This window comes from Abramis brama (assembly GCF_963993115.1).
Source record: "Abramis brama genome assembly, chromosome: 25".
Classification (NCBI taxonomy): Eukaryota; Metazoa; Chordata; class Actinopteri; order Cypriniformes; family Leuciscidae; genus Abramis; species Abramis brama.
The window spans coordinates 4,255,621-4,274,537 of record NC_139987.1 but is presented as its reverse complement, the minus strand read 5'-3'; positions in this window follow the sequence as shown (position 1 = coordinate 4,274,537).

Sequence of the window (18,917 nt, the reverse complement as noted above, 5' to 3'; positions counted from 1 at the left end):
TTTTCCATTAACTCCTCTAAACACATTAATTTGCTACGTAAAGCATACGATTTCATTGCTTTGAGAGCTAAACGATTGATTCCATATACACTCCACTAATGAATCCAAGACACGATCGCATTTTCCCCAGCAGCTGCAAATTCAAAGCATGTCCAACTGAAGAATATCGGGAATCAATCATTTTAGGGAAAAAGGGTCTCAAACGCAGGTGCACAGTTTGGACCTCTGACGCTGCACAGTCTTTTGGGACCCACCTTAAGACTTTAAAGATCATGAGTAAATTCATCCTACATGTGATTTTTTTTTTTTCTTTCTGGCGAGTTATTAAAACTATAATGAACCACAATGACCTAGATACCACGGTGAAGTTTCCATCAGGGTAATGAGGAGAAATGTCACATTTCTCTCGCGGGCCTTTCAGTCTCCGCACTTTTGTTCTGGGAGTTGCAAAGCAGCTTTGATGCTAATAATACTAACTAGCCTCCCCGGGAGCGAACGTTTGTGTTGAAGCCTATTGGCAGATACCTCAATATTTGAGTTATGATTCTGTGGACATTTTCTTTTCTGTAGATCGAGCTCCTGAGAATTTAAATGTGGCCCACAGCACAGGATATCGACATACTCTTCAGCATTTTCACTGATCAAAACTAATAAAGTGGAATTTATAAAACAAAAAAACCAGGCAATGCCATGCAAAGGAGGTGCCAGGTATTGACGAATTTTTATATAGACAGATGAAAAGTTGCTTTCAGTGACTCAAAGCTGTTAGCTGTAGTTTATTAACATTTCACTGAACTGGCCTCAGATGGCCTCTTCTGAACAATTCACATTATTGCTCTCTCAACATAATATTCCACTGACTAATGGAGTCAAAAACACTTCTGACTTTGACACTTCATTAACTAACGACCAATACAGTTTGTACTTGAATGTCCTTGCCGAACTAATAAAAGATGTAATTTTGCTCCTTTGATTTGTAATAGTTTTCTCAGAATATGCATATATATATCACAAAAGGAATTATTAGGCAGAATGCAATTGAGGAGGTGATACCTTTAAAAATATATATGCACACACACACACACACACACACACACAGTTTAAACTGGGGTATATCAGCTCAAAAATCTGTGTCTTAATCACTAATCCCTGCAGTCCACCTTAATCACAAGATAGATGCATTTCACCATGAATATTTATATTAAGTCATTGTCATTCCTTTCAGCATAAACACGCCTCCTTTCTATGTAATTTAGTTTCATTCTATTAATCATGGCGGCAGTTATTTTTCAAATGGCAGAGAAGAGCTTTATAAACAGGCACATATACAGAAACGTGGTGTAGTCGGTCTTATTTATATAAGTCTAAAATGTGAACATATTCATGTTATCTTTAAGAGAGAACAGGATCCGCAAATGTTCACAATTCCTATATAAACCCATATTTGTTTTAAAACATTTTTATTGGGTTATATTTTATCTGTGGATCCCTCAGCTCCACTCCACGCCCCGGACTCCACCTCGGTCCTCTGACCCATCGGCTCCACCTTGGTGCTCCCTTGGTTCCACCATGGACTGTCACCTATTCCTCATCCCTCTGGCTCCACCTTGGTCCATTGTTGCTCTGGCTTCGAATCATCAGCTGTGCTTCGACCCTCCACCCCTCTGGCTCCACCGGGCTCCTCCTTCCCTCCGGTTTCACCATCATCCTCAGTTACCGCGACTCTGCCCAGGTCCGCAAAGCCCACGTCTACACCTCAGTCATGCCTGTCCGCAGCTCCACCGTGGCCCTCCAGACCAGCGATGTCACCCTGGGTCTTCTGCTCCGCCTGGGTCTTTACCTCCACCGGGCGTTTTCCTGGTTCTGCCGGGCCTCTCCACCATGGCTTCTCCCTCCGTCGGCTCCATCATGGGCCTTCATCATGTCTCTGCTCTGGCTTCTCCCACAATCATCTCCTCACTGGTACCTATCACCATCGACTGATCATCTTCTCATTGCTGTCTCCCACTTGCTCTTCGTCCTCCTACAGAGCCTCCTCCTTCTTTAGAAATAATTATACATTATGCATTATTCACCTTCATTCTGAACCTGTGTATAGTAGTTCTTAGTAATATATATATATATATATATATATATATATATATATATATATATTTACTGATTAGCTAATAGTGAACTATACCTCATTCAACTGAGTGTTATTACTTACTAATTCATTAATCAGTTTCTTGTTAGTTAATAGTAAGTTACCAGAATGTTAATATCACTATACTACAGTAGGTGTAATGTAAAATATATTAGTTTCTTATGGATATGACGCTGTGACATTCTGCTGAATGTCTCTTTCTTACTGACAGGTCTGGCAGCAACCAACTTATTGAGTGACATTATCCACAGATAATTAAAACTGACCCAAAATGAAGGGCAGAGGTTTTTTTTGAGGGTTTCTCATGACCTGCTCAAATTACTTTGTCGTTAAAGGTTATAATCAGATCTCTTGAGTCCGCCATACAGTTATTTTAATAAGTCTCAAAAACAGCTGAATGAATTTTTACATTGGGTCTTAGGGGTGCTGTTGACCCCAAGCTCAGCCAACAGCTCCAGATGGTAGCAGAACAGAGACGCGAGTATGCATTCGACAATTCAATACTATATTGTGACTGCTTAAAAGCTTCTTAGGAGGAAATGCACACAACATTAGTACTGAAATCTCCCTAGGCATCGTTTCTGCAGAGGCTGAAACACGACGTTAATCAGATGAAAAATATTCATTAACTGTTGAAGCAAGATCTGATTTAATACCTAATCATCACAAGCCGCTTGTGGTAAACATACCCACATCCCCTTGCACCAAAATGATTTGCTTTTGACCTAGCGTTTCCAATCGCACGCTCCTCGCAAGCGTAGCATCAAAAGCGTGAGCGCCGGTGGCATGTCTTGCACATTTCCACTGATTCGCAGCATTTCCACTGGGAAGCAACTTTACAGCTAGGCCTCTTTCATCATAGTCTCTTAACGAGCGCAGAATCTGTTTTTTATGAGGTTTAAGTTGTAAAAAACAAAGGGGAAGAAGAAGCCCCAACCAGGTCCTTCGTGTTGCATGGCTTTTATTTAGTCCCTCTCAACAACTATTCGAAACTTTTAACCGCAAAAACAAAATAGGAAATAATTTCAACCAGGGCTTGTCAACTGCCATTAACTCCCTCCACAGATGGTTGGCGTTAACAAAGCTTCCTCCCTGTCAACCTCCTGGGGAACACATTCCCTTACGTGCTGAGAAAGAAGCAAATCCCCTTTTTATATTTATAGTGGAAATACTCTTTTCGAACAGTATTTCACAGAGGACATGGGGGCATCTATGTCTACTCTTGGTGTATTTATAATACAGATTTATATTTTTTTAAAGAATCTATGGACAGCCTGAAGAAAAATCTCTCAGACTGCCCCCACAAAACATTTGTCTTGTTGGTGACATCTGGCCTGGTCAATTGTCAGTGAAATATTTCCAACCGCTTGTGCAACTGAGGGGCGTAAACTCCAAGAGTTCTCCTCGCAGCTTCATTTTCCAGTTCATTTTTTGATGTATTTTTGTGGAAGAATCCATAATGGGACTCAAGATACTGGCCGTCTCCAAAGACATCTATTATATGTCCAACTTCACTTTGTCCAGCGTCCAACTTCGGCTAGAAAGATTGATCTATACGTAATAATACAGAAATTCTCCCCCTTTACCTTAATTAGAAACAGGGTATTCACTGGCAGAACCGTGCTAGATTTACTTGAGGTTGAACGAGGAAGAAACACAGTCCGTGTCCACAATTGATGAAGTCTGTCCCAGCAGTACTATTAAACACACAACCTTCAGTGATTCATGTTCAATTTCACAGAGAACAAGCACAATCTCAGGCCATTCAAACTCTCCCCTACATCTGAGAGTGTTGCTTAATAAAACGTACATTTCTACACATCATATTTCAATAAAAAAATCCTATTTAATGCCTTGGTTAAGTGTACGCTTTTATGGTGTACTTGCTCTGGTCTATTGCAGGAATTTCAGCAACAGCTTTAAACCAATTTGTTTGACTATTTCATATGGGAAATTAACTCGCTCCTCTGGTGAGAACACTTTTCCAAGTCACAGCTTTTGAATTTAGCTCTGGGCAAAACTGCATTGTCTCTGTATGGAAGCATTTCTTATCATGTCTTTTATCTGTACAGCAGTGTAAAATGAGACCATTCACCATTAGTACTAATTTAATTAAGTGTTTCATATGATTCCCCCCCCAGAAGTTAACATACGTGCTCTAGAAACAGTTTAGAATTTTCAATCTGAATTGCAATTGACATTTACTCTGCATTTTTAAAAATTAGTCGATTTTGTTCCTTTGGTGGTGGGCTGAACAAAAACACAAGCTTTAAATGTCTGTCCTACTATGGCTACTGCTCACCTACCAGATATACAGTGATTCTTCAGATGAGTTTAAGCATACAGAATGGGCTAATTTTAGGATTTTCTGTCAGCTTCTTAAAATCTGGGGTATATACAATCCAATGAAACCAAACCTGCATGCTTTTGTTTACTAGATGAAGGTCACTGCACGGCATATGGAAATAATACACTTTAAAATAATTTAATTTGAACTGAAAGTAATGTTTTCGGACACTTAATTGCATGTATTATGTATACATTTATATAATGTATTATAGTTTAAATTTATATTAAATTCAATTAGTTGACACACTTTAGGGTTTCATAATTGCTTCATTGTCTTTAAAATATGGTTAATGTTCCTGCCGAATGTACTGACAAGCATGTATGGTCAACTAAAATATATTTTAATGTCATATCTACTGAAACTTGTATGTCATGCATTTAAATATATTTGTATGTAGTAAAATTAATGAGACCATTTCACACTTTTAGGATGATATTTGTTTAAAATCTACTATAATATGAGGTATTTGCAATTCATACTCTAATTTGCAAAAACTATTTATTCCATCAGAATACACTGAGAATTATAGCATTTACAACTCATGCTAAGCAGCCAAACCTTGACCTTCTGTCTCTCTTCTTCTCTCTACTTTCAAAAGAATATTTATCTTGCAGAATGGTATATCCATGACATAAATGTCATGTTATAAAATTATTTACACTCTTTAACGTCTAACATCTTCATAACCTACGCAGTCTACCTTATAGCAGGAGGGAAGTCAACTCTCTGCTGTATTTGCATGGCAAGCAGCGCCCGTCCATCATCGTATGGCAGCCACAGATGTTGTTCCCTGAAAACCAGTTACTGGTCGCGCTCATCATCATTCATATATTCGCTTCTTCTGGCTGCATCAGGCTCTAAGAATGATGCCGTCCATCACAGCAGATACCGTTTGACAGGAAACATACTGAACGATTCATCTGGTTCAAGGCCCAGACCCAAGTCAGACTCGATTTTGGTGGTAGAGCGTGGGTTTTCATTCACGAGCCAAGCATATCACAGACAATTACGACGGGCTCATTCTCCACCCCTGTGGCACCTCACATTAACTGTGTGTAAGAGATCACAATGGAGTTCAACCATTCACTCTACATACAAAAAAGTATAATTTCTCTCCATCCAAGCGAAATGGAGAGGGACAAGGAGAAATTGAACATGATTGTGGGATGGCTTTACTGCCACTGTGCAATCTCATAATTGGGCCCAATTTATCACACCACACACAAAATGGAGTTTCCTGCTCCCTTCATTCCCAGGAAATGTATGCACCGTATTCATTTCCACAATCTGATTCTGCCCATCAACTCGAATAGCTTGTAAGAGGCAGAACTGCAAAATGGTGTTTAAGTTTGGATTTACATATTGTATTTGCAGAAGTGTACTATGGGGCTTGTGTTAAATGTGAAGAGAGTGCTGTGGAAGAGAAAATGAGGAGGGAGAGAAAACAGAAAGACTGATAAGAATTAATGAATGTTGGAAAAGTCTGTATAATGTCAAAAGTCATAATGGAAGACAGTGGGAGAACTTTAAATGAGAACACACATCAACTTCCCTTCCCTGGTTATGACGGCATAAATCTACTAACAGTTTGCTTCAGATTTAGAAAATGTACATCATAATAATTTATGAGTTATACAAAAATACGAGCTAAATGGATCCTACCCACTCTGAAGGACTAGTTGCTATTTCTATCTCTGATAATTAATTTGTGCTATTGTAACAATGGATAGGTTACCGTTCAAAAGTTTGTGGTCAGTAAGATTCATTTTATTCAGCAAAAAGTTATTAAATTGATTAAATATGACTGTATGATAAAAAAAAGACTTTTACATTGATACATGTTGTATTCACCATCTATTCTATTTTTAAGTACTGACATTAAAAAGTGCAAAGCAAATATCAATGAAGTTTTTATTTGCCAAGTCTGTCTATAATACTCATTTGTCCATCTAATGTACCTTAAAAACCCCTAGAGAATGCACCCTTTTGTTTAACACAGAATTAAATAAGTTGATGTGAAATTGATCACATCTCTAGTTGAGTGTAACAGCCCTTGTAGTTTTATATTGTTCTTTAAAAACATAAAATTTATGAAGGCTTGCCTTGAACTTCTGCCATATTCTTTCATCGAAGTATGCATTTGGGAGAAATCATCCGTAAGAGAGATGAGTGCTTACACGACGGCTAAAAATCACAAAGCCTGACCTGAAAAAACAAGAAGGACATATTTATTGAGACATAACAGCATGAGCACCCCCGAGAAAAACTCAAGGCTGATGGGGGATTTGTATTTGCGTAACAGAACTTGAAAACATGTCTGTATTTCAAGGCTTCAGCTGACTCGTATTTGTATTAAGGTGCCAATGTTAAAACCATAAGGTATCGGCCTTCCTCTGAATGCTCAAAAGTAAATGGCTTGTTTTCACTTCCCTTTCCCTATTGGTGTTATATGGTATCTGCTAATGCATTCACCTTGTCCAAACATCTTGGTGGTGATATCAGATGCGATCTTAGCACATCCATGCGTATTTCTTAAAGACCGTGGCTGTCAGGAAGAGGATGCAAGTGTCAGGTATGAATTACAAGCCTCAGCTTTGTTCTGCATGGGTCCCATGATGGCCCTCCTGTGGTCACACCGGTTCTTCCCCACCCTGAGATGCTTCCTCCTGGCCTCCTTCCCCTCGGCTGGGCCCGGGAGCTGTGAAAGATGTGATGTCACCACCCACCATGCCGTTTGAGAGGTATATTACACTCGGGCAGCTTGGGGATTTCCTCCATACAACTCCTGCACACCCTACACTCCAGCTCAACTAAAACGCCCATCCATACCGCCCTTAAACCATGTCAAAATTGGCAGATCAAAGGTTGCCAACTCCTGGTCTGTTTCTTCTCCACTATATTTTATTTTTTCAAGACTTCTTGTGATACTAGAAAGAAAATAATTTAGCAGCATTTTCATTCTGACTGGTCAACCGCACCATTCTGCTTTGTATTTCATGTCCATTTATTTATCTAGTTGCTAGGTATTAATTGGGGAAATTTTCACTGGATATACACTGGGTATTTTGCAATTACCAATTGACTTTACAGTAGTGATAGGAGAAACAAAGCTTTCTGAATCAATTGATACTGATTCACTGTTTCAAAGTTCTCGAAAACACCACCCTGGTTAAGACGTTAGAAGAATATAGCCCAGACATGTATAATGACACCTTTCTCAAACCAATTGCAAATATTTTCACAAAATTGTAGACGCATTAGTAGTAAAATTCATTAAATATTATAAAACTGACCTGAGATCAGTTTAAACCATTGGACTCTCACTCAAGGCTTCACCAAATCAACAGCCTCTAGCGAAAGTTTTCGAAACAAGGTTCAAAACAGTATGACGTAATGAAGCCTTGATTGAATGAGCCATTGATCAAAACAAAAGATTTGCAAAGGTTACGAAACTTCATGAAACAGTGTTTGAAAGCACCCATATCTACAGTGCATATTCTACGTTTGTAGCATTTAATTATTAGGGGTATAACAGTCGTAATGTAGTTATACACAACCATTTCCCACACTGTTTTTGTTACTGTACCTTTTTGATTTATAGCTTTACCTTTAAAACGAAATTTGTTATGAATGGCTAAACTCTTTACATGGTGTAGTTGTTGTTCATCAAGTTGAATCAAGTTAAATATTGAGTAGGTGTTGAGATGTAAACATGGGCAATCATGTTAATGTGTCATTTTGGAGCTTAATTTCAATATATGATCTGGCTTGACTAAGGAGAAAGCTTGGCGTTGTGAATGTGAGATACATTTACTCTGAACTCTTTTTCGGCCAACGAACCAGGTTTTTTTTTTTTATGATAAAACCCCTTTTTAGAGATCTCTTTTTCTCCATTACTCTCTAAATGGTCTTCATTGTCCTTTGAGACAGTCAGGACTAGCAGCCTTCAAAATCTGGCTGTGTCACAGAGGGTCCTGGGATTTACTGGCAATACTATACGCACATAAAGACGTATTTCTGCATTCTACAGGAATGTTAAGCCAGAGCGTGTGAGATGAACAGACGCATGTGGAAAAGGCATTGCCTTTGGAAGTTTGTCAAGCAAACTGTCAGTGCAAGTTCCCATAAGACCTTCTGTTACATCAAACCAATCACACTGACATTATTGTCTGCTTCACAAATCTCTGTGGATATTGCTGGATCAAGGCTCTTTTTCAAAGGCCAAACAACAATCCCTTGAGCCCAATGAAGTTAGACATGGCATTTAATTAAATTTGCTAATGCTTCCTATTGTTGTTCAGAAGTTTTCTTGTAGAATGAGAGCATGTCTTTAGCTGCTCTTTTCTCAAATTATACACTGTCTTGTAAGATGTGATCTACACCATAAACTGTACTACTGTAGAGTTGTCAGAATACCACATTTTTAGACATTGATATCAATTAATTTAGTGTTGGACAGAAGGGGGAAATCAAGTCAAAAACATTGAGAGCCACTGCAATAAAGGACTTGGTTCATTTGATTCGTCTGGCATCATCCAAACTCAAGTGTAGTGCTGTTGACCGTCTGGAGGCTTAGTTTGATATAAAAATAATCTTGAACTTGCTGTCTTTTTTTTTGTTTTGTTTTTTGACCGAAACATGGCAAAACAACAACATTCCAGACTTTAGCGGCACGGGCTAACCTGCTACTGAGCGGACAGATAAAAAACACTGTCTCACGGCGGCGGCTTGTGTATTTATAACAAAGAATGGTGTAACAATACTGTGGTAGTGGCCAAACATTGTTCATCGCTGGTGGAGTGAACTTTGCAGAAAAGGAAGACTGGACTTCCCAGATTGGACCTGGTTTACACAAAGCCCCCCACCTCGGGTACTCGGATCGCATCCCTGTTATGCTAATCCCAGCATACAGACCACATCTAAAACTTGCCAAACTGGTTCAAAAGCAGATAACAGTATAGCCAGATGATGCCATCTCCACACTCCAGGGCTGCTTTCAATACACAGACGGGAACATGTTCAAAGAGGCCAACTAACCTACAATGATCACACAGACCTTCAAGAATTTACTGATACAGTTACTTACTCCCACCTCTGCCAAACACCACGCCCCGCACATGAAACAAGGCACACAGACAAGAACGCACGGCTTGAGCACGGCTTCAGTCATAGACAGGACATAAAAGAAGTGTCAGGGCTCTGTCACAAAACCAAGAAATAAACTAGACAGAACCCTGACAGAATGCCTCTTTTTCACAGTCTTCTGTACCACTGCACTGTTTTGTTTCATGCGTAAATTCAAGTATATGTGTAGATAAGTTACATAAGTTTAATGTAAAGTATGTATGTATAGTCAGTTTACTCTTTAAATTACCTATGTGTAGGTTTATATAGGTTATAACCTATAGGTTATAGGTATATGTAGAAATACAGGTTACATGTTTATATATTTCTTTATATTTTATATTTATAAGTCTATGTTTATTTGTAGCAGAGTGGTCCTGTGAGGCACGACATTCTGTTCCCCTGTACGTTTCCACATATAGCGGAATGACAATAAAGCTTACTTGAACTTGAACTTGATGCTGTGTCGCATTGCAGACAACCTTCAGACAATCCAAAGTTTATGACGTGCAATGCAGGCGTGCTTTTACACACAAGGGCGCTCCATGTGACATCATAGGACTGTCAGACAATATGATTGGTGTGATTTCATGCTTTAAATACCATGTTCCGTGGATGCGTCCCCACAGCGTCAGCCAGGGACGTGCGGTCAGGGTAGGCAGGGTAGGCAGTGCCTCACCAAAGGAAATGTTGACATTACATTTATTAATTCCAAGAACTTTATTAATTCACCACATTATGATTTATTTTATTCCAAATATTAATTTTTGTAACAAAAATTCTCAGGAATACACATATAATATACTCATTTTGCCATTGTTTGCTCCTAAAACCATTGTTTCATGCAGGAAATTCAAGGCCATGGCCATTGAGGCAGAGGTTAGCAGTGCCTCTTTGGTCCATAGAACGTAGTTTACGTAGGTTTGCGCATGCGCAGTCAGTTCTCATGCTGTCTTGAATTATCAACATTGGCCCTGTCCCAAATGGCACACTCCGGACTTGTGGACTTCCTCAGAGTCCACACTTTGGTGACGTCATGTAGTGCAGACCTATAGGGCCCTTGGCGCGAGTCCACGAGGGCGCATTGAGAGGTATTTTTGGGACAGACTCGATCGGCACTCCAGAAATAACTGCCTGGTTGTTGTTGGACAGGAGAAATCACATTTTTGCGCTCCGATGTCTTATTTGCATGTCAACTACACATCCTAATTTTACAGTTCTATATTTTGATAATGTGCATATCACCTGGGCATTAAACAATAGATATATCATGCTTATTTAAATGATGTTTACAGTTGTACATAATAATAGGCTACATAATGTTCCATTTGAACTAAGATTACAATTTTAAAACATAATTTAAACATAATTTTTTCAATTTACAGGTTTCAATATTCATACTATGTTTACATATGACTCAGTAAAGCCCTGACATTCGGTACTATTTATTTAATGAATCATAACACGATCGTATTATTAAACACGCTATTATTATGTTTGAGACATCAACCACTGGTCGATGACCATAATGTTTGTATAAACTGTAGGTAACAACTGGTAAAATGTACATTTAGGTCATAAAACCCGTAATATTTTCTTCTCAGCCATGTCAACAATTATCCGTGAGTGAAATCTCCTCCCATCTGTTGTCTGATTGGCCTTTCGCAAGGATTCCTGGGTAGTTAAAGTGCGTGGAGCCTGCTTCTATGCGGGCTTCGCGGAAGACCGCTTCAAGGGTACAAAGGGGGCGCTGCTGAGCACACTTCAGAGCGGTAAAATACTGAATGGGACGGCCTACGGACTCGTAGACTCAGCGAGCACGCGCAATTCAAGTCCACGAGACCGAAAGTCCGCATGAAGTGCGCCATTTGGGACAGGGCCATTGAGGCAGAGACCGAGCTTGCTTCATGTCACGTGATCCACTCACTCTCACTCAATCCGCGCTTCCCGATCTAGCGGCGCCTAGCGTTGGCTGTCAACAGGCCCGGGGTGGGTAATCGGGAGAATTCCCGGTGGGCCGCTTCACTTTTGGGCCGGTCGAGGATTTTTTTCCCCACATTTGTCACGTTAGTTACATTAGGTTACACACGTTCCGCATTCTGACACCGCAGCGCGCAGCCTCTGCATAGGTTGTACCATGTGAGGGAGTTCTCCCCTCCCCTCCTATAGAGTTGGTTGGGTCCATAGCCCGTCTATTCCAAAACGTTTTCTCAGGTAATTACCGCGGCACCGCCGGCGCCTACCGATAGCTGGGCCGGCCCGGTAGCTATGCGTCAGGGAGGATGGATGGGAGGAAGAGGCCAGGAGGTATGGAAGCTTGTTTCCGCCACAGAATAAAATATTTAAAAAGATAATTGCGACTTTTTATCTCACAATTGCGAGTTTACATCTCGCAATTCTGTCATTATTTCTCAGAATTGCGTGAAATAAAGTCGCAATTGCGTGTTATAAAGTCAGAATTGCGAGATATAAAGTCAGAATTGCGTGAAATAAAGTCGCAATTGCATGTTATAAAGTCAGAATTGCAAGATATAAAGTCAGAATTGTGTGAAATAAAGTCGCAATTGCTTCTCATAAAGTCTAAGTGAGTTATTATTTAACCTTTACATTATTTGTTGAACCATGGCATTAATACAAACTACACAATAGTGACTAGGCTGCTTGTCGGTTCGCTGACACCGCGCCGCCTCCCTCTTACTGTGTCCCGCACAAAACATTTGTTTTGTTGTATAAGTCATAAGATAGATGTGTCCATTAATTTGATTATTAGATTTGATTGTGCATTAGCCTCACATATGACTGACTTTGCTGTATGCAGGCAGCGATGTGATGATGCCTGATATGAACTTGGGTTGCTACATTAACTGAATGAATATATGCCACATTGATAGGTCACAGCCTACCCATGACAAGATTTCACCGCACGTTACTGGCGTCAGCAGCTGACACAGCGTCAAGTTCCCTCGAAAGGGAACTGTTATTATTAGCATAATCTTGCAATTGAGGCATAGTTTTAAAATAATTGGTTGTTTTACCTCATTAAAGTTCATTAAATTTGATATATATATACTTGACTCTATATCTTTTTTTGTTTTGTTTTTTGTTTGTAAGCCGCTTTGGTACAAAAATAAATGCTAAATAAAGGGACTGGTTCACAGATGATAGACTTTAACAGAAATAGACAATATTTAAAAAAGGGGATACATAATGCAGGTTGAAAATGGACCTTCCCCCTTTGAAACATATTAGTGTCACATTAGGTTGCTGGTAGCCTGAAGGATCATTTGGACTTTGTGTTATCCTGCAATCTGTCCACTCATGCAGACCCAACCTTCTCATATCTACTTAATCATCAGATCAGACTGGAGCCCTGAGGTTCTCCTGAGCTCACCGAAAGCTTGTCATTTACTGCCTATAACAGACACAAACCTGTATGTGTTTCCAATGCCAATTTTAGAATATTTATCCCCACAAGGAAAGCATAATATGTACACAAACACATGTATTTATATAGTGGGGACTTCCCATTTACTTTTGGATCAATGACATGATGATATTCATCTTTTGTCCAGTTTCATTGATTATATGTTATAAACGCAATTTATATATACAATGACTTGAATACACCTATGAACAACATGTTTTAAATATATATAAAATACAATTTTACAAAAATAAAATATATAGAGGAACAAATGGAGACCCTCGTGATTGTGTGTCAAATTCAGCACGTCTAACTAACCATAGCTGACCGCATCCCCAAGCAAACTCTGTGTAATCGAAGTACCTTTTTTTCACCATGCTGCTATATAAATTTTGAAACGCCTGCCCATTTGAAAGTTCAGCACTCCGAAACCTTCCAAATAATCATGTTAGACTTCAAAGAGGAGGGAAACAGACAGATAAAAGGCTACATCGACACATTGAAATTGAAACCAAAACACAGGGAGCCCTTTTTTACTGGAAAAGCACAGAGTGGTGTTGAAATACTGAGACCCAAATGAGCACTTGAACTTAAAAAAGCCTTGCTGTGCATAAAAGAGACTGGAAACTTGTCATTAGTGTTGATATGTTGTGTTTCATACTGGTGTGTAAAACGAAGCAAGAGCGAATTGACAGACCTATGCTTCTTTCAGTAATGCTCATACATATATACAGACCCTTTCCAAAAAATTTTAATATCTTGGAAAAGTTTATTTCCATAATTCCATTCAAAACGTTAAACTTCCATAGATTATAGATTCAGGGCCCACAACTTAAACGATTTCAAGTATTTAGTTTTATTTAGTAACCAGGTTTTGGTTCTTTTGGCAGTGTGGGCAGGTGCAAATCCTGCTGGAAAATGAAGTCAGCATCTCCATAAAGCTTGTCTGCTGAAGGAAGCATGAAGTGCTCTGAACATGTCCTGGTAGACGGATGCGTTGAGTGGACAGCACAGTGGACCAACACCAGCCGATGACATGGCTCCCCAAACCAACACAGACTGTGGAAACTTCACACTGGACTTCAAGCATCTTGGATTGTGTGCTTCTCCATTCTTCCTCCAGACTCTGGGACCTTGGTTTCCAAATGAGATGCAAAATTTGCTCTCATCAGAAAAGAGGACTTTGGTCCACTGTGCTTTATTAAATCCAGAGTCAACGCAGCCATCTACCAGGACATGTTCAGAGCACTTCATGCTTCCTTCATTTTCCAGAAGGATTTGCACCTGCCCACACTGCCAAAAGAACCAAAACCTGGTTCAATGACCATGGTATTACTGTGTAATTACTGTGTGATTTCATGTAATATTCTAATTTTTTGAAATCCTGTTTTCGTGGGTTTTATGAGCTGGAAGCCCAAATTATGTACATATAAACAACTAAATACTTGAAATCGTTTAAGTTGTGGGCCCTGAATCTATAATCTATGGAAGTTTAACGTTTTGAATGGAATTATGGAAATAAATAAACTTTTCCATGATATTCAAATTTTTTGGAAAGGGTCTGTATGTCATAAGTAGTCACATGTGAACAAACTTCCCACCATACATTCAAGTTCCTCTATAGCCGCGTTTCCACCGAAATTACCCGGAACAATTTGTCCCAGGAACTTTTTTCCCCCAGGCCTGTTGCTAGCCATGTTTCCACTGCGGTCTAAAGTACCGTGAAGATTAGGCAAATAGTCCGGTGACGTAGGACTGTGAGCGACTTTACAGCTCCCACTGGATTTCATCCTCTGAATTTAAGCTTAATAAAGCCTGAACCTCGTTGTCGGTCCATCTGTCTTATATTTTTTAAACTCCATTGTTGATTCGAATAGCAGACGACTGTTACTGCACGCACCGCAACAGATGGTGGTTGAATAAAATCAAGGGGGTAATCCAGCACCCGGAAAGCGTACCTTCTATAGGGGCATCTATTGGCTAACAACTGGCACAGCTACTAGAAGACTTACAACTGTCAGACAGGTTGCTCATGTCACATCTACGTCATCAAGCTCAGTTTGAGGCTGCGCAGTACGCTCAGCCATCAGGAAGTGAGTGCTTCTAATTGACTTCACTTGTCTCCGTTGAAGTCTATGGGGTCGATGTGTCCATTTCTTTTACTATCTATGAATAAAATGCTGAGTGGAGTCAACCAATCAAAATGCGGCATGAACTCAACCAATCAGCATGTTCAGCGCCCAAGTCCCACCCCTGAAAGTTCCTGCACTTTGAAAAAGTACTACCTAGCAAGCAGGGACTTTCGGAGGGGGGAAATTTTTACCCGGAACTTCATTTAGACCCTGGTTCCTGCGGTGGAAACACACCGAGTACCACCCCAAAGTTCCTAGTTCCTGGGAAAAGCTCCTGCGGTGGAAACGTGGCTTAAAATGCCCTTTTAAAGGTTCCTCATTTTGTTTTGGAGTCCCCTACAATAGGTTTAAATGCATAAAAGTTCAAAAAACACTTAAATGTTTTCATAATACACATTGCACATCACCTCTTTTCTCACAGTGTCTGAAACGGTTCAATCAAGGTTTTAGTCTCTATAAACTCCTCCTTTAAGAGAGTCTACTCTGCTCTGATTGGTCAGATGGCCCAGTCTGTTGTGATTGGTTTATTCTGCTCTGATTGGTCAGAGTGCCCAGTCTGTTGTGATTTGTCTACTCTGCTCTGATTGGTCAGATTGCCCAGTCTGTTGTGATTGGTTTACTCTGCTCTGGTTGGTCAGATAGCCCAGTCTGTTGTGATTGGTTTACTCTGCTCTGATTGGTCAGATTGCCCAGTCTGTTGTGATTGGTTTACTCTGCTCTGATTGGTCAGAGTGCCCAGTCTGTTGTGATTGGTCTACTCTGCTCTGATTGGTCAGATGGCTCAGTCTGTTGTGATTGGTCTACTCTGCTCTGATTGGTCAGATGGCCCGGTCTGTTGTGATTGGTTTACTCTGCTCTAATTTGGTCCATTCTGTGCCCAGTCTCTGTCAGAAACCAAACACCCATTACCATATCTGAATTTCAACTCCCATTCTTTCTTTTGGGACACAATAACTTTATCTGCACTTTTGAATTTTGAAACTTCGCAGACCTTTTACATTCACAAACAGCCATATTACACACTGTAAGAAAAATAATATCTGAAAAAGTATAATAGGGGCACTTTAATTTTCAGCATGTAACTCATCCCAAATAGTTTGTTCTGTGGCATCAATATCTGTGTCTCAAAAAAATTGCTCTTACTTTTGTAATTAACTTAAAATGTTAAGAATTCATTCATTTCATCTTCTTTTCATGTGGGTGAGTATTAGCAGTCAGTGAATAAAACATATCACTGTTGACACTTTTCTCAACATCCATAGTATTTATGCAGTCTTTGTGATGCTCAAAATTGATTTCTCTATTTTCCCATCCCAGCTTGTATTATCTTAAATTCATGCATTTATGTATACCTTACTTGAGCAGATAGAGAAAAATGTCCCTCTTGTGAAAACAGTACCTACTGCTAATAGTAATATTTCATCAGAAAGATGGGAAAAAATAGACATTGAAACAAGCTCAAAAGCCTTGCTCCTTGGGGGACTAATTTATTGCAAAACTATTATTGAATTCCAAAAAAATGTCAGTCAAATAGCTTAGAAAGTCAATAGGTGTTTCAGCAAAGTACACTAATTAAACACAGTCACCCCGAGAGGAGGTTGTAGAGTCAGTGGTTCTGTGTAACACATTGCCTACTTATAAGCAATTAGTCTGTGAACGCTGTGGTCCTTTAACCTAAAGAGTTCAGGAAGCTGTTGTGTGGTTTCTCTGAAGATTCCAGGGTGGCCCGTCTTCCCCTTTACACCAGTTAGACCCCTAATATGTGAGGCATGTCATGGGAACTGTGGTTAGCTCATTTTTACATGTGGCACACACAGGCATGGCACACCACCATCATGACAGTGTTAAGGTGAAAAACAATGAAAATCTGGATTATTCTGTGTCATTGACTGTAAAGTAAAAGTTTTCCCCCTTTATATCTACATTTTCATGTATAAAATAAACATACAGTATATTCAAACATTTTATCCCCAACCTCATTTTATTATTCATGCATTCATGTAAAATTAAAGGTCATGCATTTCTAAAGGCACTCTTGTGCTATATGAGTTTAAGATGAAATACTTAGTTTTGCTTTAGGACATATTTAAAATATGAAACTCTCTTAATATTGACTCTTTTTGTATCCACCCATCCATCATCCATCCATCTATCCATCCATCCATCCATCCATCCATCCATCCATCCATCCATCCATCCATCCATCCATCCATCCATCCATCCATCCATCCATCCATCCATCCATCCATCATCCATCCATCCATCCATCCATCCATCCATCCATCCATCCTGTCACATTCACCATCTTCTTCCTCATCTGTGTGTGCACTACACTTCCCATCATCCTCCTTGGCACACCTGCACACCTGCATTCTATCAGCCGTCATCATCATCACCTGCACTCCCTCGTTAACACGCCCTATATATTCAGCACGCTCCCTTCACTCCTTGTCTGGTCTCGTCAATACAAGACACACAGACGCCCTTCCTACAAGACTTACCTGAAAACCTACCTCAGATGATCCTCATCAGCCTGTCTACCATCCATCTTCTGAGCCTTCATCTTCATCATCTGCAAAGAGAAAGAGAGACTTGATTATCATTCAGCTAAGCTTCCATTGTTTATCTAATTTCGGTTTACACACCATTCATCTCTGGATCCGATCCATTCTGCTAAATAAACACATTAAACTTACCATCTCGTCTGTTCCCTGTGTGAATCGTGACGCATCCATCCATCCACACACACTAATGTTCAAAAGTTTGGAGTCAGAAAGATTTAAAAAAAAGAAAATTATAAAATATATATATATATATATATATATATATATATAGTTTGAACTGTAATATTATAGTTCAATTGGAATGTATGGGGAATTCTTTTTATTTAATTTATTATATTGTTATATTTACCCATGAGGAATATGGCAGTTTAAAAACACCTGATTATCTTTATTACAATTTAAAGTAAAAAATAAATAAATATAACTTTAAAATAGTATATTGTATTCTGTACAATGCAGACAAAATTAAATTTAAAGACAAAAATGTGAGTTCAGCTCAATTTCAGAAGGTGTGAGCACAGCTCAGCAGTCATTACCTCTTCTCAGCTGTCATTTTACAGCCTTTTTTTTCAAGTGGGAGGTCTGAATTCCCCTCCTCGAGGGATCTACAGCCACTGTCGAGACAGATATGTTTCCTTCACGCTCAACAAATTATGCTTAATTTCTCTCCCGAGCCCAATTTACCATGAGTTTTGATGCACTGCTTTATGTTCACATATTAAAGACTGCAGCACACAGTGATGCGAAAGAACCCCCTATTAAATGTCAAAGACATCAGAGGTTATATTGTTTAGTTTTTTTCAAAGTGCTCTACCTCCATGGTTTTTCAGGGAGTGATAGAGATTTGTGGAGAGCATTAGCAGGTTGCCCTCTTTTTTAGATTCAGATCAATGAGTTTCATCTGCAGTCCCACAGAAGCTGGAGGGGTGTACCGAGAGATTGTCATTAGTAAGTACCATGGTACATGTAGACCAGAGAAAGCTGACTGCTGATTCAGTCACACTGGCTTTCTTTACATGTGTCTGCGAAAGTTTCACCTGACTGCAATGCATATGTAAACGTGGATGCAAGTTATTTATTTGATTTGCATTGCAATGAAGTGCAACCGATCCATCTGACAATGTTATGCTTACTGGTGCAGATTTTTCTCTAAAAATAAACCATTTAAGCAACAAAG